The sequence below is a fragment of the Mobula birostris genome, chromosome X (genome assembly GCF_030028105.1).
Source record: "Mobula birostris isolate sMobBir1 chromosome X, sMobBir1.hap1, whole genome shotgun sequence".
Taxonomy (NCBI): Eukaryota; Metazoa; Chordata; class Chondrichthyes; order Myliobatiformes; family Myliobatidae; genus Mobula; species Mobula birostris.
The window spans coordinates 67,719,459-67,746,967 of record NC_092402.1 but is presented as its reverse complement, the minus strand read 5'-3'; the positions used below and the strand labels follow the sequence as shown (position 1 = coordinate 67,746,967).

Here is a 27,509-nt window from a genome sequence, read left to right as displayed (position 1 = left end):
GGAAGGGATACAGGGGAGAAATCAGGAGATTGGGGTTGAGAGGAAAATGAATCAGCCATGATGAAATGGTGGAGCAGACTCAATGGGCCAAATGGCCCAATTCTGCTCCTATGTCTTATGGTTTTATGGACTCGGCCTGGTGAAGTGCCAGGTCCTGTACAACAATGAAGGACTGCTTGCTGCTCCACTTACTGCATTGCTTTCTCTGCTGATATTCCCACCCATGCCATTGTCATCTTAAGATATGATTACTTGACTGGCCTACTACTGCATTCACTAGCCCCACCTCATCCCATTTCCAGCTCACTGCCAGTCTACAGACTGACCTAATCTGGTTCTTTGTCTTCGCCATAACTGCCTCCACCTTGTCCATCTGTAACAAAACATCCATCAGATTACAGACCCCACCCCCACCCCTGATATGGCCGTAGTCCCATCCTGTAGCTACAGTCTCCTTATGCTCTGTATCCCCTTCCAAAAGCTTTCCTTTGACTTCAGCCTCCTCCCTCAATCCCACGTGAGTGTGTGTGTCTTGCTGCAACCTATTAGAATTTCATCCTGCATGCCGAATGGCGCAGTTGCCTCGCAGCTCCAGAGAAACATGTTCAATCCTGACCTCGGGTGCTGTCTGCGTGGCGTTTGCACGTTCTTCTTATAACCGTGTGAATTTCCCCTGGGTGCTCCTATTTCCTCCCACATCCCAAAAAAGTCTGGGTGGTTGGGTTAATGGGCCACCATAAATTGCCCTTTGTGTGTGGGTGAGGGGTAGAATCGAGGGGAAGATGGTGAGAACAATATGAGATTAATGTGGATAGGTGGTTGATGGTCAGCACAAACTCAGTGGGCTGAAGGGTCTGTTTCTGTGCTGTTCAACTCAGTGTTGCTCACTGATAAACAATCCTGTTTCTCAGTCTCCCATCAATGTTTCCCCTCCTACCTGGCTTATGACTGACCTTGATTCAAAATCTCTTAAATGTAACCTACCCTTGCCCCTCCCCTCCCCACCCTTGTGCCTCTCGATCTCTCCACCCCTTCACTCACTGCACCCTCCAACCCCTTGCCACTGTGTTAGGCTGGTTGATAGCACTGTCACTTGCTCCCATAACTGTTCTGTCAGCCCCAGTGTCACCCAGGGGATTATCATGACAATACCCCCTCACCATCACTTGTTTTCTGTGTCCATGATGTCCTTGGCAATATCACCCAAAAATATGATGTTAGTTTCCCTATGAAGGCTGATGTCTCAAGCTCCATGCCACGATCGCTTCCCTCCACTGCCTCCACACGGTGAGACTGTCTGAGAGTCTCGGAATGAAGAAGTCAAATTTTCCTCCAGTGTGACATTGTGAAGACCAGAATCAATGTTCATGATCCCCACTGCAAGTTCTGTTCCTCACCATTCATGAGAACAAAATGAGACAGATGTTGGAAAAGTCATCAGTTTGAAACACTAGATCAGTTTCTCTCTCCGCATGTGCTGCCAAATATTTCCAGCACACTGTTTAATTTCAGGCTGTTTACCCCTAGGATGTAAGGGCGTCAAAGGTTATGGGAAGAAGTCAGGAGAATGGGGTTGGGAAGGAAAATAAATCAGCCATGATCGAATTGTGGAGCAGACTAGTTCTGCTTCTATGTCTTACGGTCCAATGTGTCTCTCTGAGACTGCCTATTCCTACCTTTCTAACATTGCTTGACTCCATCTCCTACTTCAGCTTCTCAGCTGCCAAAATCCTCACCAGGGTCTTTGTTGGATGATTCCAGCCCACTTGGGTCCAGTCTCCATTCCACTTTTTGTAAAGCTGAGCTCATCCATGCCCTAACACTTGCACACCATCCTGTGCTCACTGGCCCATGCCAGCTCCCAGTTAAACTATGCCCTGAAATTCTCACCCTCTTCATGTCCCTCTGCAATCTTGCCCCTGCCCCTCCTTGCCCCTGTGCCTCCTCCTGCGTCATAGCCATCTGAGATCCCCAGTTTTGACTGCCCCCTGATCATATACAAATTGAAATGCTTTCTTGCTCCCAAACTTTGGAATTCCCTCCATGATTTCTGCTGCTTCTCTCCCCTTTAACTAATCTTCTTGTGACGTTGTTATATATTTGATGTTCAGTCCAGGATGGTAACTGGGTTGCTTCACCGTGTTAAAGTGCTTTAGAAATAGATATACCCTGTTACTTGAGATTAAAGGAGCAAGAGGGGTCTTGATTGAAACAAGATCCCAATGTGGTCTTGACCAGAGGTGCATAAGATTATGAGGGGAACAGAGTCAATGCGTACAGCCTATTTTTTTCTAGGGTTGGGGCATCAAGTACAAGAGGACACAGGTTTAATATGAGAGAGGAATCTGAGGGGCCCTTTTTCACCCAGAGTGGTCAGTATACAGAATTAGCTACCAGAGGAACTGGTTGAGGCAAGTACATTAACAGCATTTAAAAGGTACAGGGATAGGAAAAGTTGAGAAGCACTTTGGCCAAATAAGGGCAAATGGTACTAGCTGAGATTGGAATCTTGGTCAGCATGGAGCAGTTGGGCCAAAAGGCCTGTTTTCATGCCATGTGACTCTATGTGAAATAGACATTTCCCCTTGTTGGAGAGCTAGGAGTTCACACAATAAGGGGTTGCCCATTTAAAACATGAGATTTTTTTCCCTGGGTTAGAGTTTCTGGATTCCCTTTCTCTCCCACCCTCTCTCCCTCCCCCTCCCAACCCCTTTCTCTTTCTCTCCCTTTCCCCCTCTTTCTCTTCCTCTCCCTCTCACCCCTCTTTCTCTCTCCCTCCCCCCTTTCAAAGTTAAAGCAAAGGAGAGGGCATACAAGGAAGCAAAAATTAGTGGGAAGACAGAGGATTGGGAAGTTTTTAAAACCTTACAAAAGGAAACCAAGAAGGTCATTCAGAGAGAAAAGATTAACTATGGAAGGAAGTTAGCAAATAATATCAAAGAGGATACTAAAAGCTTTTTCAAGTATATAAAGAGTAAAAGACAGGTGAGAGTAGATATAGGACCGATAGAAAATGATGCTGGAGAAATTGTAATGGGAGATAAGGAGATGGCAGAGGAACTGAACAAGTATTTTACATCAGTCTTCACTGAGGAAGACATCAGCAGTATACCGGACACTCAAGGGTGGCAGGGAAGAGAAGTGTGCGCAGTCACAATTACGACAGAGAAAGTACTCAGGAAGCTGAATAGGCTAAAGGTAGATAAATCTCCCGGACCAGATGGAGTGCATCCTTGTGTTCTGAAGGAAGTAGCTGTGGAGATTGCGGAGGCATTAGTGATGATCTTTCAAAAGTTGATAGATTCTGGCAAGGTTCCGGAAGATTGGAAGATTGCAAATATCACTCCGCTATTTAAGAAGGGGGCAAGGAAGCAAAAAGGAAATTATAGAGCTGTTAGCTTGACATCGGTGGTTGGGAAGTTGTTGGAGTCGATTGTCAAGGATTTGGTTACAGAGTACCTGGAGGCATATGACAAGATAGGCAGAACTCAGCATGGATTCCTTAAAGGAAAATCCTGCCTGACAAACCTATTACAATTTTTTGAGGAAATTACCAGTAGGCTAGACAAGGGAGATGCAGTGGATGTTGTATATTTGGATTTTCAGAAGGCCTTTGACAAGGTGCCACACATGAGGCTGTTTAATAAGATAAGAGCCCATGAAATTACGGGAAAGTTACATACGTGGATAGAGCATTGGCTGATTGGCAGGAAACAGAGAGTGGGAATAAAGGGATCCTATTCTGGTTGGCTGCCGGTTACCAGTGGTGTTCCACAGGGGTCCGTGTTGGGGCTGCTTCTTTTTACATTGTACATCAACAATTTGGATTATGGAATAGATGGCTTTGTGGCTAAGTTTGCTGATGATACGAAGATAGGTAGAGGGGCCGGTAGTGCTGAGGAAACGGAGAGTCTGCAGAGAGACTTGGATAGATTGGAAGAATGGGCAAAGAAGTGGCAAATGAAGTACAATGTTGGAAAGTGTATGGTTATGCACTTTGGCAGAAGTAATAAACGGGCAGACTATTATTTAAATGGGGAAAGAATTCAAAGTTCTGAGATGCAATGGGACTTGGGAGTCCTCGTACAGGATATCCTTAAGGTTACCCTCCAGGTTGAGTCGGTGGTGAAGAAGGCGAATGCAATGTTGGCATTCATTTCTAGAGGAATAGAGTATAGGAGCAGGGATGTGATGTTGATGCTCTATAAGGTGCTGGTGAGACCTCACTTGGAGTACTGTGGGCAGTTTTGGTCTCCTTATTTAAGAAAGGATGTGCTGACGTTGGAGAGGGTACAGAGAAGGTTCACTAGAATGATTCCAGGAATGAGAGGGTTAACATATGAGGAACGTTTGTCTGCTCTTGGACTGTATTCCTTGGAGTTTAGAAGAATGAGGGGAGACCTTATAGAAATATTTCGAATGTTGAAAGGCATGGACAGAGTGGATGTGGCAAAGTTGTTTCCCATGATGGGGGAGTCTAGTACAAGAGGGCATGACTTAAGGATTGAAGGGTGCCCATTCAGAACAGAAATGCGAAGAAATTTTTTAGTCAGAGGGTGGTGAATCTATGGAATTTGTTGCCATGGGGAGCAGTGGAGGCCAAGTCATTGGGTGATTTAAGGCAGAGATTGACAGGTATCTGCGTAGCCAGGGCATCAAAGGTTATGGTGAGAAGGCGGGGGAGTCGGACTAAATGGGAGAATGGATCAGCTCATGATAAAATGGCGGAGCAGACTCGATGGGCCGAATGGCCGACTTCTCCTTTGTCTTATGGTCTTTCTCTCTCCCTCCCCCCCCTCCCCCTGCACCCCCCCCCCCCACCGTGGCCAGTGGCAGCAGAGTTTGAATATTTAAGGTAGAGGGAGATAGATTCTTGGTAAGTAAGGGGGTGAAATGTTTTTGTGGGTGACGGTATTAGTTTGCACTGAATTAGTGTGGTTTTGGGCCAGAAAGAGTCGCCTGCATTGGTACTTTCAAGGGCTCTTGGCAAATCTGCTCCCAATCTAGCTAATCTGAACCTCAATTGGAAACTGGGTCCACTAAAAACAAATTGGCTGTTGTTTTGTGGGACTTAGTTTTGTGCAAATTCATTAACACATTCCTTTAAAAATAATCCTTTACCGGTTGGAAAGCAGATTGAGAAGATTTGAGGCTGGGAAAGGTGTTGCAGAAATACAGTTTTTCTTTCTTGGTGCTTTGTACACAGGAGCTTTAACTGTGTTTCCCGCCCCCACAATATTCCAAAAAGATCACCAGCATAGAAGAGAATTGGGAACACTGGGGCTGTGGCCACTGGAATCTTCATTTCACATGAACTGGAAACTCTGAAAGGAAGCAGGAGGGAAGGAACAGCCTGTAACTCGTCCCTGCAGCAATGCAGTCACAGCAGAGAGGAAGCCACAAACCAAATCTGCTGTATGATAACGCATCCTCTGAGAAATTTCTTCACGCAAAGGGTGTTAAATTTTTGAATCTTCCTATCCCAGAAGCCACAGTGACTCTTGGATTGCATTCAGAATATGTTGATAGATTTGGGGATATTTAAAGGAATCTAGGGATATGGTGAGAATGCAAAGGGTGTTGAGGTAGTGGATCAGCCAATGGCAGAGCAGGCATGAGGGGCCGAATGGCCTACAGCCATTTCCATATACTGAACAGCAATGTCTTCAGAGAAGCAAAGATATTGGCAGCTGGAAGTTGAGTGTGGGAGCAGCTGTCTCCTCCCATTGGGCAACAGTTGTAACAGTGCTACCCAAGAGCAAGAACATTTTAAAGAGGAAATAAATTGTTTAGGCCTTTCAGAGCAATTCATGGAAGCAACATCCTCAGAATTGCAGGCAGATTCCAATCATCACTGTAATGCCATCAGTCTTTATGGGCCCCAGCACAAAGCCCACATTTACAGACTGCAAGAATGCCAAGAGTCTGTAACGGATTGTTTTCCTGGGATTCTTCAGAAATACTTAAAAAACCAGCAAGTGCACTTTGACAATCTTGTTAGTCTATCGGTGAGCCAGTGAGCAGGTTAGCTGCAGGTGGGGAAGTGCCAGCAGACCTGTGAGTGAGTTGTTCACTTTTTAGACCAGCAACTTACAAACATTTTGTGGGCTTTGTTTGGCCGAGCAAACTCAGGATCCTTCTGTGTATCAATATGCTCACCGGGGACCACCTGTGAACACCGACAGACTCGCTGAGGAGTTCCACCCCCTCCCCCTTAAGTACCGACATGGGTCACAGGCTGAATGGCCCTTTTCTGCAAATCTAAATGGAATGGGTGCATGATAAATAAGCAATGTTCGGGGACAGCCTCGGAAAAGATTTCTGGAAGTAACTACAAATGAGTTTTCGCCGCTGTATTTTGTGCTGCTTGCCGTTGTGATGAAAAGTGACATTCTCGAAACATTTCAGGACCCGTCCACCCCCACCGATGAGTAGATGGGAATGCGGAATGGAACTGTTTTGTTTAAACGTTCTGAAAAGTTGAAGGTGTACAGGCGATGACTTGTAAAAATGGTCTGTTAAAGCTAAAAGATTTTAAGGTCTAGTTTTGTTTCAAGTAGCCAATAAAAAGGCATCTTGTTCGTGTGTACTATGTTGCCTTTGGCAATGTGGCTCTACCAAATGAGATTTGTCTGTTAACCTGCTCCACAACAAACAGATTTAATAGCTAATAACGAGAGAGAAAATATTTTAATGTCCATGGTGGCCAAGTACTTCTGAAATAAAGGATAACATTTCTTTTGAAAAATACGTCAAATCATGAAATACTTTCTTTAGAACAAAAACTTGGAACAGCGTAATTGGAGAGAGCTAGATTACGGAAGATTGAACTGGGGAAAAAAGTTGATGAAGGCTTCAGATACCAAGGAATAAGCAAAGAGCCAAGGAATAAACTCAATCCAAGAAAGGAATCTAGAGAACAGCAGTTGAAATACAAATACCATGGAGGTTGAACATTTGGAATAAAATGAGGAGCTGAAAATACTTTGCAGGTTATGATAGTTCATTGATTGAAACTTTAACACTTTTGTCGGCAGATATTGTCTGACTTGCTATTTGCTTGGGAACATAATAAATAGAAGCAGGAGTGACTCTTTCAGTCATCCCATAAGTTCATGGCTGATCTTCTTACCTTTAATCGCCTTTCCTGCTGCCTTAATCACTCATTGTACCTGGATGTTAATTTGAAAGGATTCTTGTACATGGGCATCCAGGTATCTCAGAACATCAACACATTTCAGTGTCCCAACATTAAAAAATACCAAACTGGATGACCTCACATGTGTTATGTTTTGTACCTTCAAAACATGAACTAATTCAGGCATCTGAAATATGAGTCTAATTTTGTGTTTACCTTAAGCAAGGTGTGGATGTATTACATGATAGTGTGATGACTTATGCAATTCATGTATGTATACACAAAAGCCATAATGAATTATTTAAATGAACAAGAATACTTAGTCAAAGTTCAAAGTTCATTTTTTTATCAAAGTATGTATAAATTATACAACCTTGAGATTTGTCTCCTTACAGGCAGCCACAAAACAAGAAACCCAAAAAAACCCAAAGATTTTTTAAAACGAGACCAATATCCAGTGCGGAAAAACAAATCATGCAAACAATAAAAGCAAGCAACAGCATTCAGAACCAAAATGAGTCCATAGACCCTCAACCCGGAACAGGCCCATAGCCTCGGTCTCAATTCACCACTGCTGGGGCAAATCACTACAAAGCTCACACCACCAAATATTAAATACACAACACTCCTCCCTGCTTAGCTATAAACTCCAACTCAACAGTATACACAGTATATTATATAAAACAACTGCTGTATAGACATCCACAGCATAGTAAATTTTAAATTGTCCCATTCAGGCCTAAAGATTTAATCCCTGTGGAGGATTTTGTACTCTTGAGGAATAACATCTTTCCTGACATGGGGGGTAGGGGGCACTCTGCTTGCCAGGTGAGACTTGTGGTTGTGAAACAATCTCAGCTTCTGGGGCTGCCTCCGTGGTGGTCGTAGGAGTTAGTTGACTGGAACTGCAGGAAATGGTTCAGACAGCTCTGGACACCTCTCTTCTCTAACAATTGACTCTGCGCTCCTCAGCTGATCAATGTGTTGTCTCCAGATGACACCAGACGCAATCTCCACTGTGTAGGAGAATGGTCTAGTTCTGTCCTTAATCTTTCCAATACCCACTTTTGATCACCAATGTAGTCCCTCACCAGGACTGCTTGTCCAGGAGTGAAACATTGAACCTCCTTGTTTGAGGAGCCCTCAATTTGTCTCAGCTGTTTGTCCTGCATACTGCTTCTGAGATTGGGTTTGGGAAGATCCAAGTGTGAGTGCAAATGATGACCAGGAACAGCATAGCTGGTGAGTTGTTGGTCATGTAGCATGCTGCATTATGATATGCAAGGAGGAAACTGGTGAGCTTCTGGTTCAGTGTTAGTGTAGTGTGTTCTGCTGACATTGTGCACAGTGTGTTCTCCACACTCTGGATAAACCTTTGCACCAATACATTTGTAGCTGGGTGGTATGGTGCAGACGTAATCTGTCTTATTCCATTCCTTTTCAAGAATAACTGAAAATGTTCTGCAGCAAACTGTGGTCCATATTGTCACTGACTAAGTGTTCTGGAATACCAGTCCTTGAGAAGAGGCTTCTCAACACATCAACACTGAACGAGGCTGTAGTGGAGGCTATTGGGAACACTTCTGGCCACTTGGTAGCTGCATCCACTGCTATCAAGAAGTTTGTGTCCATTTTAATGGTCCGACCAAATCCACGTGAATCTTCTGCCAGGGTAATGCAGGCCATTCCCAGAGATGGAGAGGTGCTGCTCTTGGCGTCTTCTAGACATGTTGTCATCCTGAGCAGTCCATGGCAAGCTGCTTGATCTGCTGATCTCTCCCAGGCCATTTGAGCCAACACTTTCATCCTGACCACACCTAGATGACTGGTGTGTACTATAGTTCCTCTCAGCTTGGATGGTACAAAAATTCTCAATCTCTACATAAGGCAACCTCTGTCAAGGGAATGTTCATCTTGGCACTGGTAAAAATGGGGAACTGGAGTTTCTGTTGCACATTTCAGCCATTTTGGGTGACCATATAAACCTGAACCAGTTAGGTTTTTTCTGGTTTCCCATTGGATCATCACTACCGTAATAAGGAAACTTTTGATTTGCATTCGGGAGACTACATCAAGAGGAGTGTCTTTTTTTGTAAGTTTTTCAGGTATTTCCTTTTCCAAGGGTAATTGGGACTCCCATCAGTATTTCCATGATTAGTCGTCCTATTCAAAGATTGAAAGTACAGTACATTTATTACCAAAGTACGTATGCAGTATATAACGCTAAGATTTGTCTACCCACAGACAGCTATGAAACAAAGAAAACCATAGAACCTGTTCAAAGAGGCACACTAACCTCCCCCCCCCATGCGCAAAAAAAAGCAAATGCTGGCAGCAGCAAGTGAGAGGCTGGTAGACAACGCTAAACACTCCCTCACCTCACCTCGACGATTTCAACCTTCCTTGATGCTTTAATCAGCGAGAGAACCATCTCAAGTTTGGCAGGAACCTGTTATAGTAGTTGACAAATCCCAAAAAGGACCACAACTGTTCACTTCTGTTGTAAGCTGTATCACTTGTATATTGTTAGTTTTCACATTGCAAATCTCAAGGGTATCCAGTGCAGTATCACTCTTCTCTTTCTCAGATTTTTCAACAACGGCATGCAGATTAGGGCTCTTTTAGAAACTGCAATTTGATTTTTTTCTTTTCCTCTTCTCTGTGCACTCTACTTATTTTTGTCTGCCCAGCATGCTCTTTGCATTTGTCCTACTTTGTTGCATTTTCTGCAAGTCTTGACTTTAAACCTACATTGGTCTGGTGTACGTGAGCCCCTGCTACAATTGTAGCACAATTTACTCAGCCAGGCCAGTTTCTGTTTGGATATTGCAATTTTGTTCACGCTCACTGTCATTCCTGACAGCAACTCAATTATGTCTTTTTCTGCTGTTTCCATTGATACAACAATTTCAACTGCTTCTTAAATGTGAGTTGTGCTTCAGTTAGCAGCCATTTTTGAATGCTTTCTTGTCAGATTCCACAAACTAAACGATCTCTCAGTGATTCATTAAGCCCATCACTGAACTGACAATGTTCAGACCACTTCTTCAATTCAGCTACCTTCACTGAAATGGACTTCCTTTCCTTTTGATTCCACTTATGAAATCCAAAGCATTCTGCAATCAAGAATGTCTTCGGTTCTAAATGTTCCTGCATTTCTTTGACAATATCAGCAAAACTCATTTCTGTTGGATTGATTGGAGCAGTCAAACTTCTAAGTAAACTGTATGCCTTTAAACCCAATGCACTTAGCAAAATTGGTACTTGTTTCTCATTGGCTTTTTGCTTGAAAATACTGTTCAATTAGTTCAGTATACATGAGCCAGTTATCTCTTGTGGAATCAACTTTGATAATCTTTCCAATGTAGCCAATCATTTTTCCTCTTTTATTATTATTATTACCCAGTACTCACTCTTTATGAACCAGTAAATTCTTCCATTTCTTGACTTTAAAAAAAAATTCATTCATGTCTTCCCTTCTGAAGAACACATGCTGCGCTGTGCTGTTTTTAACTTGACCATCTCTGCATGTGCTGTGCTTTTTTTAACTCACCATTCCTCGCTGTGCTTCAACAGTTTGGTGGTTGTATCATTAAAGAAAAACCTCACATCACTTATGTTTTATACCTTAAAAACATTAAATTAATTCAAAAGAAGATGGGGAGTTGGAAATATGAGTTTAAAAAAACAAGAATGTTTAATCAACCAATGTATCTACAAGATTACTCATATTAAATACACAACATGTTTCCACATTATATTCCATCTGCCATGGCCTTGCCTACTCACTCAACCTGTCCATATCCTCTTAAACTCCACTCCGTATCCACACTGTGGCTCCGCTACCTACACCATCCTACTAGTCACAGGCTCTCAAGCTAAAAAATGATCTATTTATCCCTACTCTCTGCCTTCTGTTATTAACCAACCTTCAGCAGTATGTCACCCCAATACTGTCCCACTAAGTGTTTTTTTTTATTTCAAAATATACTTTATTCAAAAATAAAATTATATACAATAAACTATTCAATGACTCTCACTCCTTCACAGATGTTTCCATTACGGTCTATACCTTTCCGCTCTTTCAGCCATTCATGTGGCTGTTGTTTCATCTTTCCACACCGCTGATGAGGGGTATACTCCCTACCACCCGACCCCTCCCCCTCTCGTGGGAGAAGAACTCTAAACTGTGGTCCTTCCCCACCGGGCCCTTGCGGTGGCTGCACCAAGTTTCAGTGCGTCCCTCAGCACGTACTCCTGCAGCCGAGAATGTGCCAGTCGGCAGCATTCTCCCACGGACATCTCCATGTGCTGGTAGATCATCAAGTTTTGGGCCGACCAAAGAGCGTCTTTCACCCAGTTGATGATCTGCCAGCAGCACCGGATGTTGGTCTCCGTGTGAGTCCCTAGGAACAGCCTGTAGATCAGAGAGTCCTCTGTTACGCAGCTGCTGGGGATGAAATGTGACACTAGCCCCTCCATCCTCCTCCACACCCTCTCTGCGAACTGACAATGTGCAAAGAGGTGGGTCACAGACTCCTCCTCACTGCAGTCCTCCCGTGGGCAGCGGGGTGTGGAGATGACGTTCCGGGCGTACAAGAGGGATCTGACTGGGAGGGCCCCTCGCACCGCCAGCCAGGCGAGGTCCTGGTTCCTGTTGGTGAGATCTGGCGATGAGGCATTTTGCCAGATGAATTGGACAGTCTGCTTGGGGAACCACCCCACTGTGTCCATCACGTCCTTCTCCTGCAGTGCCTGCAGGACATTATGTGCCAACCACTGCCTGATGGCCCTGTGGTCAAAGGCGTTCTCCTGGAAGAACTTTGCTACGAAGGACAGGTATGGAGGCAACGACCAGCTGACTGGGGCGTTGCGCGGGAGTGGGGCCAGACCCATCCTTCGTAGCCAGGGCGACAGGTAGAACCTGGGCACATAGTGGTACTTGGTACCCACATACCTGGGCTCTACACACAACCTGATGCAGCCACATACGAAGCTGGCCATCAGGGTGAGGGCGACATTGGGGACGTTCTTGCCCCCATTGTCCAGGGACTTGTGTCTGACCCGCTCCATCTTGGATCCCCAGACGAATCTGAAGACAGCCCGGGTGATTTCCGAGCTGTAGGAGCTGGGGACGGGCCACACCCGCGCCAAATACAGCAGCCCTGAGAGCACCTCACACCTGATGACCAGGTTCTTGCCCATTATTGATGGGGAGCTCCCTCCCCACAGTCCCAGTTTCTTTTTCACCTTGGCAGTCCACTCCTGCCAGTTCTTGTTGCACGCCTCGGCCCCTCCGAACCAGATCCCCAACACCTTCACGTGATCAGACCTGGTGGTGAAGGGGACACTGGATCGGTCAGGCCAGTTGCCGAAGAGCATGGCTTCGCTCTTCATGCGGTTGACCCTGGCCCCTGACACTAGCTCGAACTGTTCGCAGATGCTAATCAGCCTGCGAACTGACCTCGGATCAGAGCAGAAGATGGTGACATTGTCCACGTACAGGGAGGTTTTCACTTGGGTCCCTCCACTGCCTGGCAGCGTCACCCCTCTTATGCCCTCATCCCTCCTGATGGCTTCCGCAAAGGGTTCAATGCAGCAGACAAACAAGACAGGGGAGAGGGGACAGTCCTGCCTGACTCCATACCTGATGGGGAAGCTGTCTGTTTCCCACCCATTGATCTGGACTGCACTACAGATGTCTGTGTAGAGCAGTCTGATCCAGTTCTGGATTCCCTCCCCAAATCCCATTTTGGAGAGCATGTCGAAGGCTTTCTCCTGGCGTCCCACTAAATGTTCAATAATGTCCAAATTACACTTTTCTGAAAATCCAAATACACCGCGTCATCTGAGCTGACCACGTTGGTGTCTGGCAGCACATTTCAGTAATCATAGCAGATTCCACCCCCCCTCCCCGAAGAGTGCTAGGGTTTTACAGCAATCCAAACAGCCAACAACTTACTGAGAACAGCTTTAATTCCACATTTAATTAAAGATAATGATGTACTTAATCTTTCACATGTACATTGAAACAAATGATGAAATGCATTGGAGCATTTCCCACAACCCACAAGTGTCACCAACATAGCATGCCCACAACTTACTAACCCTAATCATACTTCATAGGAATGTGGGAGGAAACTGGAGTACCCTGAGGAAACCCACAGGGTCACAGGGAGAACGTACAAACTCCTTACAGACAGCGGCAGGAATGGAACCCTCATCTTATAGCTGGTGCTGTAAAGCATTATGATTTAATTTAAATTCACCAGCTGTCATTGGTGGGATTTGAACGTATCGCGAGATCTTTGATCTAGAGCTCTGACTGTTCATCCACCAACTTAACCACTGTACTACCATGTCTGGTTGTTGAATCGTTATTTTTCTTGTAGTTTAACATTCCTATGCTTGCTTGCATTTTTATATAATCACCTATATATATGTAATTTTTCATTGAATTTTCCTGCAATTACAGGACAGTTTTTCTAGATGTTTCTTAGCTTTCTGTAGCAGGTGTCACACCACTTGACTCTGCCTTTTTATAGGTTAATTGTTATCACTGGAATTTTTGCTATCTCTAGTCTAAGTATGAAATAACCACGGCTACTTTTTCCTCATCTTTCCTTTGTTCTCTCTTTGTTTTCTTTATTCATTCTTTGTTCTTGTAACCCTTAATAACACTGATTAGCAATCAGTTTTATGCTTCATTCTTGATTTAAAAAGAACCTTTGGATCACAAAAGGTATGACCTGCACATAAAGGACAAGTTACACCTGAACTCAGGGGACCAATATCTTTGTGGATATTTTTGTTGGAGCTGCTGGGGAGGGTTTAAACTAATTTGGTGGGGGGGGGGAGTGGGAATTGGAGTGATAGAGCTGAGGATGGTGCAGTTGGTATGCAAGTCAATGTAGTGTTTAGTGAGACTGTGGGGAAGGACAGGCAGATGATAGGGTAAAGTTGCTGTCAGTGAGATGGGTTGAAGTGTAACATGAGAGAAAAATTGAAAAGGTTGATGAAAACAGGACTGTAGGGGTTACATTTGAATGTGTGCAGTATATGGAATAAAGTAGATGATCTTGTAGTGTAGTTAGAGATTGGCAGGTATGAGGTTGTGGGCATCACTGAGTCGTGGCTGAAAGGAGATCAGATTGGGAGCTTAACATCCAAGGTACACATTGTATTGAAAGGACAGGCAAGTAGGCAGAGGGGATGGAGTGGCTCTGTTGTTAAAAAAATTAAATCAAATCCTTGGAAAGAGGTGACATAGGATCAGAAGGTGTAAGTCCTTGTGGGTAGAGTTAAAAGACCTCAAGGGTAAAAAGATCCTGATGGGACTTATATACAGGCCTTCAAACAGTAGCCAGGATGTGGATGCAAAATACAACGGGAGATAGAAAAGGCATGTAAAAAGGGCAATGTTACGATAGTCATGAGGGCTTTCAATATGCAGGTAGATTGGGGAAATCAGGTTGGTGCTGGACCCCAAGAGAGGAAATTTCTAGAATGCTTACAAGATGGCTTTTTGGAGCAGCTCATGATTGAAGCTACTAGGGAGTAAGTAATTCTGGATAGGGTGTTGTGTAATAAACCAAATTTGATTAGGGAGCTTAAGGTAAAGGAACCCCCAAAAGACAGTCATCATAATATTCACCCTGCAATTTGAGAGGGAGAAACTAAAATTAGATGTATCGATATTACAGTGGAATAAAGGCAATTACAGAGGCATGAGAGAAGCTGGCCAAAGTTGTGTGGAAGGGGACACAAGCAGGGATGATGGTAGAATAGCAATAGATGGAATTTCTGGGAGCAATTTGGAAGGTGCAGGATAGATACATCTCAAAGATAAAGAAGCATTCTAAAGGGCAGATGAGACAACCGTGCCTGACAAGGGAAGTCAAAGACAGCATAAAAGTTAAAGAGAGGGTATATTGTATAGCAAAAATTAGGGGGAAGTTAGAGGATTGATAAGCTTTAAAAACCAACAGAAGGCAACTAAAAATCCATAAGGAGAGAAAAGATAAAATATGAAGGTAAAATAGCCTATAATATCAAAAGAGAATACCAAAAGCTTTTTTGGATATGTAAAGAGTAAAAGTGAGTGGATAATGGACCACTGGAAAATGTTGCTGGAGAGGTAGTAATGGGGGACAAAGAAATGGCAGATGAACTGAATAAGTACTTTGCATCAGACTTCACTGTGGAAGACACTAGCAGTGTGCCAGAAGTTGAAGATTATCAGGGGGCAGAAGTGAGTGCAGTTGCTATTACTAGGGAGAAGGTGCTTTGGAAGCTGAAAAGTCTGAAGGTAGACAAGGCACCTGGACCAGAAGCACTACACCCCAGAGTTCTGAAGGAGGTGGCTGAAGAGATTGTGGAGGCACTATTTATTTTATTTAGTGATACAGCACAGAATAGGCCCTTGCAGCCCTTTGAGCCACGCTGCCCCAGCAACCACCAACAAACCCGTTTAACCCAACCCTAATCACAGGACAATTTACAGTGACCTATTAACCTGCCCAGTACGTCTTCGGACTGTGGGAGGAAACCAGAGAATCTGGAAAAAACCCACAATGCTGGAATGGAACTCTGAATTCTGGAATGCCCCAAGCTGTAATAACATCACATCCAGGCCCAAGGTCCTGAAGGTGGTGGCTGGAGAGATTGTGAAGGCATTAGTAATGATCTTTTAAGAATCACTAGATTCTGGAATGGTTCTGGAGGACTGGAAAATTGCTAATGTCACTCCACTGTTTAAGAAGGGAGGGAGGCAGAATAAAGGAAATTACAGTATATAAGCCAGTTAGCCTGATGTCATGGTTGGAAAGATATTGGAGTCTATTATTAAGGATGAGGTTTTCGGGTACTTGGAAGCACATGATAAAATAGGCCAAAGTCAGCGTGGTTTTCTATGGGGGAAATCTTGCCTGACAAATCTGTTGGCATTCTTTGGGGAAGTAACGGACCAGATAGACAAAGGACGTCAGTGGACATTGTTGACTTGGATTTTCAGAAAGCCTTTGACAAGGTGCTGCACATGAGTCTGATTAACAAGATAAGAGCCCATGGAATTACAGGAAAGACACCTGTGACTAGTAATGTTCCGCAGGGGTCAGTGTTGGGGCTGCTTTTTTTTCACATTCTATGTCAATGATTTGGATGATGGAACTGATGGCTTTGTGGCCAAATTTGTGGACGATACAAAGACAGGTGGAGGGACAGGTAGTGTCAGTCTGCAGAGGGACTTGGACAGATTAGGAGAATGGGCAAAGAAGTGGCAGATGCAATACAGTGTACGGTCATGCACTTTGGTAGAAAGAATAAATGTGAAGACTGTTTTCACAGCAGGAAGAAAATTCAAAAATCACAGGTGCAAAGGGGTTTGGGAGTCCACGTGCATGATTCTCTAAAGGTTAACGTGCAGCTTGACTCTGTGGTGAGGAAGGCAAATGTAATGTTAGCATTCATTTGAAGAGGACTTCAAGGATGTAATTCTCAGGTTTATAAGGCATTGGTCAGAATGGATGGAGTATTGTGAGCAGTTTTGGGCCCCTTGTCTAACAAAAGATGCGCTGGCTTTGGAGAGGGTCCAGAGGAGGTTCACAAGAATGTTTACGGGACTGAAAAGTTTAACATACGAGAAGTATTTGATGGCTCTGGGCCTGTACTCACTGGAATTTAGAATAATGGGGGGGGGGGGATCTTGTTGAAATCTATTGAATTTTGAAAGGCCTAGATTGAGTGGATGTGGAAAGGATGTTTCCAATAGTGGGGAAGTCTAGAACCACAACCTCAGAATTGAAGGACATCCATTTTAGAACAGAGATGAAGGGTAATTTCTTTAGCCAGAGGGTGGTGAATCTGTGGAATTCATTGCCACAGATGGCTGTGGAGGTCAAGTATATTTAAAAAGGAGTTTGATAGGTTTTTGATTAGTAAGGACGTCAATGGTTACAGAGAGAAGGCAGGAAAATGGGTTGAGAGGGATAATAAATCAGTCATGATGGAATGGCGGAGCAGACTCGATGGGCCAAATGGTGTAATTCTGCTCCTATGTCATATGGAAAGCATCAGCAGCCAACACGGCTAAGGCAGGATGGAGTTGGGCTTTGTTACAGTCCAGTAATTAAGTGAGACACAGGAGACTGGAATTTGGAGCAAAAAAAAAGACATCTGGAGGAAGTTAATGGCTCAAGCAGCATCTAAGGAGGGAAAGGAAATGTAAACATTTTGGGTCAAGATCTTGCGACAGAATAAGCATGAAGAGAGAAGGTAATTGGGTGACCTTGTTGTAGTGGAATTTTAGCTGGGGGAACCAAACCAGATGTGGATGTCCCAACCAATCTCCTTTGAGCTCAGAAGGTGGCAGGGAGAGACAGTGGAATCACTGGTAAGGGATAGAGTTTGTGGTGGGGACCAAAGGCAGCAGTTGTGGGCTCTCTAAAATATAATTTATCACCCAATATTAGATGTTGGACAAGTGTTGATCTTTGAAATGCATGGTCTAAAGTGAAGGGCTACAGCCCATATGTGTTGCTTTCTTGCCTCAAAGTGAGAAGGTTGTGGGTTCAAATCCCACTCTAGAGAGTTGAGGTCAAAACTCCAGCATGGTGCTCCAATGCGATCCTCTGCATTGTGGAACAATTACTGAGACTCTGCTAGCCCTCCCAGATGGACATAAAAGATCCTATGGTACAACTTTGAAGGAGGTGTCCCCAGTGTCCTGATTGCAACTTATTCCTCAATCAGCACTGGGATAAACAGATACTCTGATAATTATCATATTGATTTGTTTTTAGAGCTTGCTGTGCACAAATTGTGTTACGTTTCCCTCACTTTAAGAAGTGTTTCCTTGGCTGTAATATACTTTGGGGTGATATGTACAGTGCAATAGAAATGCAAGTGGCTATGTGGCCTTCTAGTTTCACAGTTAAAAACCCATCAGGTTCACTCATGACCTCAGTGAAGGCAGTCTGCGGCTCCAGCTTATTTGATATGTGACTCCGTTCCTTCCCTCTGAAATGAAACAACCACTCAGCTTATGAGGCACTTCGGGCATGCAATAAATACCAGCACTAACTGTTGATCCTCATATCCTGTAAAGAAGTAAATTAGAAAAGGTAATAAAAAAAATTAAAGTATAGAACTAGATATATATGAAAAAGGCCCTTTAATTCCTGATATCTGATTTATCCAGAATAATAAGCCTCTTGTCTTTCCGTATTACAGGTTACGATGAGAAGATGTCAAGGTGATATAGGGCCCTAGTGAAAATGCACCCAGAATGGCATGAACAGGTCTGATTGTCCTACCTGAGGAAATTGTATTGTAGGTCTCCGTTAGTCTCGTGAGACCATGGATTTGCGCCTTGAAAGGTTTCCAGGGCGTAAGCCTGGGCAAAGTTGTATGGAAGACCAGCAGTTGCCCATGCTGCAAGTCTCCCCTCTCCACGCCACCGATGTTGTCCAAGGGAAGGGCATTAGGACCCATACAGCTTGGCACCGGTGTCGTTGCAGAGCAACGTGTGGTTAAGTGGCTTGCTCAAGGACACAACACGCAGCGTCAGCCAAGGCTCGAACTAGCGCCCTTCAGATCACTAGACGAATGCCTTAACTACTTGGCCACGCCTGAGTAAATATGCACTTCTGATAGTGAGAGTGTGAATTGATTCCTAGGATGACAGCCTTGTAATGTGATAAGAGATTAGGCACTCTGTACTCTGGAGTTTGGAAGAATGAGAGGTTCTCGTTGAAGTGTACAGAATTCTTCTTGCTCTTGATGGAGTAGATGTGAAGAGGATGTGCTGTTGCCCTAAAGAAAAGGATGTAGTATCACTGGAGGCAGTTCAAAGGAAACTGACTGAAGTCATTTTATTTATTTTTTAGAGATACAGCATGGCAACAATGGATGACAGGATTGTCCTGTCAAGAGAAGCTGGACAGTTTGGGTCTATATTCCTTGGAGTTTAAAAGAATGAGGTGTGAATATATTCAAATATATAAAACCATAAAGGGGTTTGACAAGGCAGGTGATAAGATGTCTTCACAAGTAGGAGAGTTGTGAACAAGGGACACAGCTCCAAGATAAGGGGTGCTGATTTAAATCCAAGGGAAGTAGATGTTTCTTTGAGGGTAGCGAGTCACTGGAACTTTCGCCCTCAGGGATGTTGGAGGCCAAATCAGTAGATACATTTGAGGTGGAGACAGATAAATATTTGAATGATTTGGGAAATTACGGCTGTGGGAAACTGGCACAGGAGAGGAGTTGAGGCCAGATTAGCCTTGATCATATTGTTGGCCTACTCATATTTTCTTGCTGCTTCCCATGACTGGGTGTAAAGGTCATAGCAAGGTGTTGGATGATCCAGACAGATGAGAAGAAATCTCTTCAGTCATAGACCATGAGACGATAAGCCATTGGAACAGAATTAGGCCATTCAACCCATTGAGCCTGCTCCACCGTTCCATCATGGTTGATCACAGATCCCACTCAACCCCATACACCTGCCTTCTCTCCATACCCTTTGATGTCCTGACCAATCAGGAAACTATCAATTTTTGCTTTAAGTATACCCACAGTTTTGGCCTCCACAGCCGTCTATGGGAGAGCATTCTACAGATTCGCTACTCTCTGGCCAAAGAAATTCCTTCTTACCTCTGTCCTAAAAGGTCGCCTCTGAGGCTGTGCCCTCTACTTTTGGATACCCCCACCATAGGAAACATCCTCTCCACATCCAAACTATCTAGTCCCTTCAAGATTCGGTAGGTTCCCCCGCATTCTTCTAAATTCCAGTGAGTACAGGCCCAAAGCTGCCAAATGCTCCTCATCTGTTAATCCTTTTATTCCTGGAATCATCTTTGTGAACCTCCTCTGGACTCTCTCAACACATCCTATCTGAGATATGGGGCCCAAAACTATTGACAATACTCCAAGTGCAGCCTGACTAGTGTCTTATAAAGCCTCAGCATTATCTCCTTGCTTTTACATTCTATTCCCCTTGAAATAAATGCCAACATTGCATTTGCCTTCTTTATCATAGACTCAACCTTCTGGGTGTCTTGCACGAGGACTCCTAAGTCCCTCTGCACCTCTGATGTTTGAATTTTCTCCCCATGTAGACAATAGTCTGCACTTCTGTTCCTTTTACCAAAATGCATTATTATACATTTTCAAACACTGTATTCCATCTGCCACTCTTTTGCCCATTCTTCCAATTTGTCTAAGTCCTTCTGCAATTGCATTGCTTCCTCAGCACTACCTACCCCTCCACCTGCCTTCGTATCATCTGCAAACTTTGCCACAAAGCCGTCAATTCCATTATCTAAATCAATGGCAAACAATGTGAAAGTGGCGGTCCCAATACTAACCCCTGAGGAACAGCGCTAGTCACTGACAGACAACCAGAAAAGGTCCTCTTTATTCCCACTCGCTGCCTTCTGCCTGTCGGCCATTCCTCTATCCATGCCAGTATCTTTCCTGTAATACCATGGGATTTTATTTTGTTAAGCAGCTTCATGTATGGCACCTTATCAAATGCCTTCTGAAAATCCAAGTAAATAACATCCATTGCCTCTCCTTTGTCCATCCTACTTGTTACTTCCTTGAATTACTCCAATGGATTTTACAGAAACCATGCTGACTTTGACTTATTTTATTATTCATCTCCAAGTACCCTGGAACCTCATCCTTAATAATGGACTCCAACACTTTCCCAACTACTGAGGTTAAGCTAACTGGCCTATAATTTCCTTTCTTTTGCCTTTCTCCCTTCTTAAAGAGTGGAGTGACATCTACAATTTTCCAGTCCTCCGGAACTATGCCAGGATCAAGTTATTCTTGAAAGATCATAACCAATGCATCTGCTATCTCTTCAGCAACCTCTCTCAGGACTCTGGGATGTAGTCCAACTGGTCCAGGTGACTTATCCACCTTAAGACCTTTCAGTTTGCTGAGCACTCCTTCCTTTGTTATAGGACTTCACGGACCTCTGGCACACTGCTAGTGTTTTCCACAGTGAAACCAGATGCAAAGTACCCATTAAGTTCATCTGCCATTTCTTTGTCCCGATTACTACCTCACCAGCATCATTTTCCAGTGGTCCAATATCAACTCACACCTCCTTTTTACTCTTTATATAACTGAAAAAAACTTTTGGAATCCTGCTTTATATTATTGGCTAGTTTGCCCTCATATTTCATCTTTTCCCTTCTTATCATTTTTCAATTGCCTTTTGTTGGATTTTAAAAGCTTCCCAATCACTTTCACTACTTTATGTGCCTTTTCCTTGGGTATTATGTAGTCCTTAACTCCCTTTGTCAGCCACGTTTGCCTCGCCCTGCCATTTGAGAACTTCTTCCTCTGTGGGACGTTATCTGTCCTGTGCCTTGTGAACTGTTCCTAGAAACTTCAGCCACCTCTGTTCTGCTGTCATCCCTGCCAGTAACCCCCTCCAATCCACCTGGGCAAGCTCCTCTCTCATGCCTCTGGAATTCCTTTTATTCCATTGCGATACTGATACATCTGACTTATGCTTCTCCCTCTCAAATTGCAGTATGAATTCAATCATATTATGATCACTGCCTCTTAATGGTTCCTTTACCTTTAAGCTCCCTAGTAAAATCTGATTATTACACAAAGATAGCCTTTCCCTGAGTAGGCTTAAGCACAAGCTGCTCTAAAAACCACTTTGTATAGGTACTCAACAAATTCTCTCTCTTCAATCTGACACCAACCTGATTTTCCCAATCCCCTTGCATATTGAAATCCCCCATCACAATTGTGTCATTATCCTTATTACATGCCCTTTCCAGCTCCCTTTGCATTCTTGGCTACTATTTGGAGGCCTATATATGATTCCCGTAATTTTTTTTTTACCTTTGCAGTTTCTGAACTCCACCTACAAAGATTCAACATCCTCTGACCCTATGTCACCTCTTTCTAAAGATGTAATTCCATCTCTTACCAACAGAGCCACACCATTGCCTATGTCTTCCTTCCTGTCCTTTTGATACAAAGTATATCATTTGATATTAGCTCCCAACACATGGCCTTCTTTCAGCCATGACTCAGTGATGCCCACGTCATACCAACCGATCTCTAATTGCACCATGAGTTTATCCACCTTATTCCAAATACTATGTGCATTTAAGTACAGCACCTTCAGTCTTTTGAATTGTGCCTCTGTGGTACAATTTAACTCTTTGCACTGTCTGCATTTGTACCCAATCATTGGCTTGTCCTTCCTTACATTCATGTTACACCCATCATCTACTTGTAAACCTGCTGGCTCACCCTCAGCTCTATCATACTGGCTCCCATCCCCCTGTCATATTATTTTAAACCATCCCCAACAGCTCTAGTAAATCTGCCCGCAAGAATATTGGTGCCCCTTGGATTCAAGTGCAACCCATCTCTTTTGTACAGGTCCCACCTGCCCCAGAAGAGGTCCCAATGATCCAGAAATCTGAATCCCTGTCAGCTGCTCCAATTCTTCAGCCATGCATTTATCTGCCACCTCATTCTATTCCTATCCTCAATGTTGGGTGGCACAGACAGTAATTCCAAAATCATTACCCTTGAAGCCCTATTTCTCAACTTCCTTCCTAACTCTCTGTATTCTGTTTTCAGGACCCTCGCCCTTTTTCTACCTATGTCGTTGGTACCACGATTTCTGGCTGCTCACCCTCCCTTTTCAGGATATTGTGGATGTGCTCAGAAACATTGCGGTCCCTGGCACCTGGGAGGCAAACTACCATCTGTGTTTCTTCCCCTCATCTGCAAAATCACCTGTCTGTCCCCCTGACTATAGAGTCCCCGATCACTGCTGCCATCCTTTTCCTTTCCCTCCCCTTCTGAGCCACAGGGCCAGACTCAGTGCCAGAGGCGCGGCCACTGTTTCTTCCCCCAGGTAGGTCGTTTTCCCCCTCCCCCAACATGGAGTACTTATTGTTGAGGGGACAGACACAGAGGTTCTCTCTTCCCTTCCCTCTTTTGACAGTTACCCATTTATCTGTCTCCTGTAGCCTTGGGCTGACTACCTCCCTGTAGCTCCTGTCTATCAACTCCTCACTTTCCCTAACAAGCCGAAGGTCATCAAGTTGCAGTTCCAGTTCCCTAACACGGTCTCAAAGAGCTGGCATAGATGTGGCCATCGGGGTGGCTGGTAGTCTCCTGGAAATCCACATCTGACACCCAGAACAGAACACTGGCCCTGCAGACATACACCCTATTCTTCCAAGAGTTAAATAAGAAAAAGAAATAAGAAATACACTTACCTACTTACCTTGCCTCTGCCTGTTCCTGCCGAAGCCTTTTGAGCCAAAGCCTGACCACTCTGACACAGACCACTCCCATGATGACAGCTCTGCTAGACGATAGCTCTCTTTTATGGAGACTGGGTTTTTCAAGCTCCGCTCTGGACCTGCGTAAGAATGTTTCTGCTGCGGCTACGCAGCTGTCCAATCAAAGACTCCCACTGAAAGCTGGCTGCTTTTCCAAGCTCTGCTCCGGACCTGTGCAGGAACACTTCTACTGTGTCTGCACCACTATCCAATCAAAGACTCCCACTGAAAACTGGCTGAATCTTTGGAATTCTCGATCCAAGACAGGAAGCCCAGTCACTATATTCAAGACATAGATGGATATATTCTTTAGATATGGGGTTAGTGCAGGAAAGTGGCAATGATGAAGAAGACCAGCTGTGAGGAGCAATCCAGGCACAAGGGGCCAAATGGCCGTCTCCTGTTTATTTCTTTTGTTCCAAGTCTGTTGTTAAAAGGAAGAAGGGGAGGCTCCTGGACATTTAATGTCTCGGAGAAGGGTATGTTAGGAGTTGGCCTCACTAAAGCATGGCTCCAAAAGGCATGACTGCAAACAGAATGGATCACCTCACCACAAGTCTCAAAAGAAAGGATAAAACATTGAAGAAATAACGTGCAAGCCTTTCCTTGAACTGTGACAAATTTCCTCAACTGTGGCCCAGGACAGGCTGGTGCGCAGCGTTAATGACTATAGATTCAAGGTATGATGTACTCGAAGTTTCGAAAGAACAAAAGGGGAGGGTTCATCACTTGATACGATCACATACATAGTGCTATGGCAGTGTGCCAGAAAAACAGCATCTTGTTCCCATTCAGAGGAGTGCTATGTGCGATTGTACTTGCCGAGGCTCAGACAACATTAACTGATCCTGTGCGTCACCCTATGAGTTGATAACAGCCAGTTTGCCCCAGAAATGTGACTGCAATCTGTCACTAATGCTGCAAGTAACATCTGTTCTTCTCTTTGAAATTCAGATGTTCATGGGTAAAATGATGATTAAGATATAGTAATTAAATAATGCTTTTTATGCCAGTAATCACAACTGCTTCCACTGATAATTCAACCACAGACATGATTGACATGGCAAAAAGAATGCACTTCCATCCATCTCATTTTTCAGGCTAGTAACCCTGCTCCATTAACTTCCAGCATCTGACTACTTGTTAAGTGATTCTGTTTTTTTTGTTTTAATAGTGTGAGATTATTCAATAATTGGTGTGAAAGTAACCTGTTTGTACAGGAAACATTAAATTGGCACGCAAGTTTAGCAAGTAATTAGGAAGGTAAATAGAAATGCAGGAAGGACTGGAGTACAGAAATAGGGAATTCTTGTGGCAACTGTACAGGATGGTGGCAAGACCACACCTGGAGCCTTGCAGAGTTGAGATCTCTGTTGAGCATGGGCAAGAGGATCAGAATCAGGTTTCATATCACCGGCATGTGTCATGAAATTTGTTTACTTAGCAGCAGCAGTACAGTGTAACACATGATAAATATATGAAAAATGAATTACAGTAAGTAATTCATTAAAGTTAAATTAAAAATAGTGCAAAAACAGAAATAATTTTAATAAGTGAGGTAGTGTCCAAGGGTTCAATGTCCATTTAGGAATCGGATGGCAGAGGGGAAGAAGCTGTCCCTGAATCGCTGAGTGTGCCTTCAGGCTTCTGTATCTCCTACATGATGCTAACAGTGAGAAGAGAGCGTGTCTTGGGTGATGGGTGTCCTTAATAATGGACGCTGCCTTCCTGAGGCACTGATCCTTGAAGATGTATTGGATATCACAGAGGCTAGTACCCAAGATGGAGCTGACTACTTTTACAACTCTCTGTAGCTTCTTTTGATCCTGTTCAGTAGCACCCTCCCCCCCATACCCGACAGTGATGCAACCTGTCAGAATGTTCCCCATGGTACATCTTTAGAAGTTTTTGAGTGCTTTAGGTGACAAATCAAATTTCCTCATATACTAATGAAATATAGCCACTGTCTTGCCTTCTTTATAACTGCATCATTATATTGGGACCAAGTCAGATCCTCAGAGATATTGACACCCAGGAACTTAAAACTGCTCACTCTCTTCACTTCTGACCCCCCTATGAAGATTGGTATGTGTTCCTTTGTCTTACCTTTCCTGAAGTCTACAATTAGCTCTTCCGTCTTACTGACGTTGAGTGCAAGGATGTTACTGTGACACCACTCCACTAGTTGGCATATCTCACTCCTGTACGCCCTCTCATCACCACCTGAGATTTTACCAACAATGGTGGTATCATCAGCAAATTTATAGGTGGTATTTGAGCTATGTCTCGCCACACAGTCAGGGGTATAGAGAGAGTAGAGCAGTGGGTTAAGCACACACCCCTGAGGTGCGCCAGTGTTGATCGTCAGCAAAGAGGATATGTTATCACCAATCCGCAACAGACTGTGGTCTTCCGGTTAGGAAGTCGAGGATCCAATTACAGAGGGAGGTACAGAGGCCCAGATTCTGTAACTTCTCAATCAGGATTGTGGGAATGATGGTGTTAAATGCTGAGCTATAGTCAACGAACAGCATCCTGACATAGGTGTCTGTATTGTCCAGATGATTTAAGGCCACGTGAAGAGCCATTGAGATTGTGTTTACCGTAGACCTATTGTGGTGATAGGCAAATTACAGTGGGTTCAGATCCTTGCTGAGGCAGTTGATTCTAGCCATGACCAACCTCTCAAAGCATTTCATCACCTTAGATGTGAGTGCTGCTGGATGATAGTCATTAAGGCAGCTCACACTACTCCTCTTGGGCTACAGGAGCCTTATGTCCCTCACCACCAGTTTCAGGAACAGTTAAGGTTCAAAGTTAAAAATAAATTTATTATCAAAGTACATACAGTACTGTGCAAAAGTCTTAGGTATATATAAAACATGGAGCGGAAAGTGAGTTTGTAAATCTGGCGGGAGCAAAGGATGTTGGGAATGGCGAGGGTGGAGTGCCGCGGGAGGGGTGTGGGACAGGTGGCAGAGAAGGTGTGCCGTGCCAGGGGTTGGTGTGGGTGCAGACCCACCCAGCCCTGAGAAACCAGGCAAGGTCATTTGATTCCAAACAAATGGTTTATTGATCATTACAGAATGTTTCTCTGGTGATTCCCACTCCCTTCCCCCTTCCCCTTTTCCCAACCACGATTCCCCTCTCTCTGCCCTCCTCCCACTCTCAGTCCACAATACAGGCCCATATCAGAATCAGGTTTATCATCATTCACAAATGTCATGAGAAAAAAAGTATTTTTTTGTGTGGCAGCAGTACAGTGACTACTGTATTGTGGCAGCAATGCATAAAATTATATGTGCCTAAAATTTTTTGCACAGTATATGCAACTTGAGATTCATTTTCTTATGGGCATACATGGCAAATACATGAAACACAATAGAATGAATGAAAGACCACACCCAATAGGACAGACAACAACCAATGTACTTTCTGCCTGATGGCAGCAGAGACTTGGATGGTGGGGTCGTTGATGATAGGTGCTGTTTTCCTGTGACAGAGTTCTGTGCTCAATGGTGGGGAGGGCTTTACCCATAATGGACTGAGCCGTGTCCACTACATTTTGTAGGCTTTTCTATTCAAAGGCCTTGGTGCTTCCATACTAGGCTGTGATGCGACCAGTCAATATACTCCCCATCACACATCTATAGTAATTTGACAAAGTTTTAGATGACATGCCGAATATTTTCAAACTTCTAAGAAAATAGAGACACGGCCGTGCTTTCTTTATAATGACATGCTGCACCTAAGACAAATACTCCGAAATGACAACACTGAGGAATTTAAAGTTGCTGACCCTCTCTACCTCTGATCTTCTGATGAGGACGGCTCATGGACTCTGGTTTCCTCCTCCTGAAGTCAATAATCATCTCCTTGGCCTTGCTGAGATTGTTGACTACCCACAGAGCCACAGCTGGTAGTAGTACTGGGCCACTGGGCACAGCTATTCGAAGTATAGTAATACACATGCTGGCACAGCGTGACCAATATTTGTTCAGTTATGATGGATTTCGCAGGTCTCCCTGTTA

The 27,509-nt window shown here is 44.1% G+C and overlaps 1 long non-coding RNA gene across 1 annotated transcript; it reads right to left on the bottom strand.

The window, feature by feature from the left end:
* Positions 1-7,467: 7,467 nt before the first annotated feature.
* On the bottom strand, positions 7,468-24,039 carry LOC140191626 (uncharacterized). Its single transcript, XR_011883860.1, has 2 exons — positions 23,413-24,039; positions 7,468-9,301 (listed from the first exon to the last, which is right to left on the bottom strand). It is a non-coding gene; the product is annotated as an uncharacterized lncRNA (long non-coding RNA).
* Between the last annotated feature and the right edge of the window lie 3,470 nt (positions 24,040-27,509).